This window comes from Bufo gargarizans, chromosome 6 (genome assembly GCF_014858855.1).
Source record: "Bufo gargarizans isolate SCDJY-AF-19 chromosome 6, ASM1485885v1, whole genome shotgun sequence".
Classification (NCBI taxonomy): Eukaryota; Metazoa; Chordata; class Amphibia; order Anura; family Bufonidae; genus Bufo; species Bufo gargarizans.
In genome coordinates, this window is record NC_058085.1 from 276392488 (window position 1) to 276396690 (window position 4203).

The following is a 4203-nucleotide window of genomic DNA, read 5'->3' on the forward strand; positions in this document are numbered from 1 at the left end:
AACGTATTGGTCGCTGGAAGTCTAATTGTTTTGTGTCTTATGTCCGCCCTGACTTGCTTTAATTTTCTTGCAGATTCCCCTCGACCCACGGTCTGTTTTGTGGGGCATTCGTACCTGTTCTGGGCTTGTCAGAGAGCTGAATCAAGACCCGGCGGTCGGTGCCTGGGTTTCCAGAATGTGGAAGTCATTTGGCGTGGCCTTCGCTGGTCGCAGGTTTTGCCGGAAACGGTTCACCTCAGCACGCTTGCACGCTCCCCTGTGATTCTGGTAAACCATGCTGGGGGTAATGACCTCTGCTTGCTGAAAGTAGCAGAGCTCATTACCCTCATTAGAGCGGATTTGGAAAGAATTCCTTCTTTCTTTCCCGAAGTGGTTATTGGATGGTCTGAGATGATCCCCAGGGTCACTTGGCAGGGTGCGAGGGATTCCGGTTCAATTGAGAGGGCCAGAAGGTCCATTAATGCTAGAATATCCCGTTCTGTTCGATCCCGGGGTGGAGTAGTTATTCGCCGCTACCAGCTGGAGGGTGACGACCAGCGTTTGATGCGGCCCGGTGGTGTGCACCTCAATGATATTCGCTTAGACATTTTCCTCTCTGGCCTGCAGGATGGGGTTAAGCAAGCCTTGTTTTTGCTGGGTGGGGGTCGGAGCGCCGTGTAGAGGTACACGGGCTCCTCCGTGGAGGTCGGAGGATTACAAGAGTTACAACGGAGGGGAAGGCGGACTTGCGCACCAATGTTTGGTGTGGCATAGCGCTTCTCGCACTCCGGGGACCGGCTTTGGGCCGGGCAGTTTATAGTTGATGGTTATTCTCAAAGGATTGAGTCTAAAATAATGAATAAGAATAAAGCTGTGACCGACCTTCCACCCACAAAAATTTGGCTGTTAGTGTCGTTTTTCCAGGCAGAGAGACAGGAGTTTGTGTGAGGTGTGTCAGTTGTCTGCAGTCTACTAGCGCCACAGTGTATAACGCAGGCGCGCCGGACTGCAGACACTGCTGGCAGTTTGTGAGTTAAAATCCCACTGTCTTTCTGCTAAAGCTACATAGCTGGTTGTTGGTGTTCGCTCCCCCCCTCCCTTGGGGGGGCGGGGTAATGGGTGAAGATACCACCCTTAGAGTTAATAAAAAGGAGGGTCATCCCTGTGTCCTGCCTCTTAGTCTCCGGCACCTCTGGAAGGAAGCTTCCCCCCCCCCTCCCTCCCTTTGGTTATTTTTCCGATTGTTTTGCATGTTTCTTTTCAGATCTGATTTAAGTCACAGCAGGAGGTCGGAGGATTACAAGAGTTACAACGGAGGGGAAGGCGGACTTGCGCACCAATGTTTGGTGTGGCATAGCGCTTCTCGCACTCCGGGGACCGGCTTTGGGCCGGGCAGTTTATAGTTGATGGTTATTCTCAAAGGATTGAGTCTAAAATAATGAATAAGAATAAAGCTGTGACCGACCTTCCACCCACAAAAATTTGGCTGTTAGTGTCGTTTTTCCAGGCAGAGAGACAGGAGTTTGTGTGAGGTGTGTCAGTTGTCTGCAGTCCTATAAACTGTACAACTCAATTGAAAAACAAACTGAAATCTTTTAGGCTGGTTTCACACGAGCGTGACGGATTGGCTCCGGATGCGTCCAGGGTGCGTTCAGTGAAACTCGCACTATTTTGCAAGCAAGTTCAGTCAGTTTTGTCTGCGATTGCATTTAGTTGTTCAGTTTTTTCCGCACGGGTACAATGCGTTTTGATGCATTTTTCACGCACGTTATAAAAAACTGAAGGTTTACAAACAACATCTCTTAGCAACCAACAGTGAAAAACGCATCGCACCCGCACTTGCTTGCGGATGCAATGCGTTTTTTCCCGCAGCCCCATTCACTTCTATGGAGCCAGGGCTGCGTGAAAAACGCAGAATATAGAACATGCTGCGATTTTCAAGCATTGCAGAAGTGATGCGTGAAAAAAAATGCTCATGTATACAGCCCCATTGAAATGAATGGGTCAGGATCCAGTGCGGGTGCTATGCGTTCACCTCACGCATTGCACCCGCGCGGAAATCTCGCCCGTGTGAACTCAGCCTTAGGCCTCATGCACAGGACCGTTGTGTGCATCCGTGGCCGTTGTGCCGTTTTCCTATTTTTTTGACGGACAACGGTTCACGGAGCCATTCAAGTCAATGGGTCCGTGAAAAAACACAGATGCACACAAGATTGGCATCCGTGTCCGTGATCCGTGGCCATAGGTTACTTTCATACAGACGGATCCGAAGATCCGTCTGCATAAAAGCTTTTTCAGATCTAAGTTTTCACTTCGTGAAAACTCATATCCGACAGTATATTCTAACACAGAGGCGTTCCCATGGTGATGGGGACGCTTCTAGTTAGAATACACTACAAACTGTGTACAAGACTGCCCCCTGCTGCCTGGCAGCACCCGATCTCTTACAGGGGGCTGTGATCCGCACAATTAACCCCTCAGGTGCCGCACCTGAAGGGGTTAATTGTGCATATCATAGCCCCCTATAAGAGATCCGGGGCTGTCAGGCAGCAGGGGGCAGACCCCCTCTCTCCCCAGTTAAAATGTCATTGGTGGCCAGTGCCGCTCCCCTTCCTCCCTCTATTGTAATAATTCGTTGGTGGCACAGTGTGCGCCCCCGTCCCCCCCTTCCTCCCTCTATTGTAATAATTCGTTGGTGGCACAGTGGTGCGCCCCCCCATCCCCCCCTTCCTCCCTCTATTGTGAGAATTCGTTGGTGGCACAGTGTGTGCCCCCCATCGGCCCCCCCTCCCTCTATAGCATTAACAACATTGGTGGCAGTGTGCGGCCTCCCATCTCCCCTCCCCCCCCGATCATTGGTGGCAGCGGAGTTCCGATCGGAGTCCCAGTTTAATCGCTGGGGCTCCGATTGGTAACCATGGCAACCAGGACGCTACTGTAGTCCTGGTTGCCATGGTTACCGATCGGAGCCCCAGCGATTAAACTGGGACTCCGATCGGAACTCCGCCGCCACCAATGATCAGGGGGAGGCCGCACACTGGGCACCAATGTTGTTAATGCTATATAGGGAGGGGGGGCGCACACTGTGCCACCAACGAATTATTACAATAGAGGGAGGAAGGGGGGGACGGGTGGGCCGGGGGGGCGAACACTGTGCCACCAACGAATTATTACAATAGAGGGAGGAAGGGGGGACCGGGGGGGCGCACACTGTGCCACCAACAAATTATTACAATAGAGGGAGGAAGGGGGGGGCGCACACTGTGCCACCAACGAATTATTACAATAGAGGGAGGAAGGGGTGGGCGGGGGGGCCGCACACTGTGCCACCAACCTATTATTACAATAGAGGAGGGGGGGCGCACTGGCCACCAATGATATTCAAACTGGGGAGGGGGGGTCTGCCTCCTGCTGCCTGGCAGCCCTGATCTCTTACAGGGGGATATGATACGTACAATTAACCCCTTCAGGTGCGGCACCTGAGGGGTTAATTGTGCTGATCACGGCCCCCTGTAAGAGATCGGGTGCTGCCAGGCAGCAGGGGGCAGTCATGTACACAGTTTGTAGTATATTCTAACTAGAAGCGTCCCCATCACCATGGGAACGCCTCTGTGTTAGAATATACTGTCGGATATGAGTTTTCACGATGTACCTCATATCCGACAGTATACTCTAACATAGAGGCGTTCCCATGGTGATGGGGACGCTTCAAGTTAAAATATACCATCGGATTGGAGAAAACGCTGATCAGATGGTATAAAGGGACTCCAGACTTTACATTGAAAGTCAATGAGGGGCGGATCCGTTTGCAATTGCACCATATTGTGTCAACGTCAAACGGATCCGTCCCCATTGACTTGCATTGTAATTCAGGACGGATCCGTTTGGCTCCGCACGGCCAGGCGGACACCAAAACGACTTTTTTTTCATGTCCGTGGATCCTCCAAAAAACGGTCACGGATTACGGACCAACGGAACCCCGTTTTGCGGACAGTGAAAAAATATTGTCATGTGCATGAGGCCTTAGGTGGAGAGAAGAAAACCAAAAAAACTAAAATAATGTGGTTGCATAAGTGTGCAAACCCTCTTATAATTGGGATGTAGCTGTGTTCAGAATTAAGCAATCACATTCAAAATCATGTTAAATAGGAGTCAGCATACCCCTGCCATAATTTTAAGTGCGTCTGATTAACCCAAATAAAGTTCTGCTGCTCTAGCTGGTCT

At 51.0% G+C, this 4203-nt stretch overlaps 1 long non-coding RNA gene across 1 annotated transcript in view; it reads right to left on the bottom strand.

Moving 5' to 3' along the window:
• Positions 1–1493: 1493 nt before the first annotated feature.
• The window catches only part of LOC122941508, a 132818-nt gene continuing 130108 nt past the window's right edge, over positions 1494–4203 (bottom strand). The window contains exon 2 of the long non-coding RNA XR_006390462.1: positions 1494–1532. This is a non-coding gene — a long non-coding RNA (uncharacterized LOC122941508). The remainder of the gene's footprint in view (positions 1533–4203) is intronic.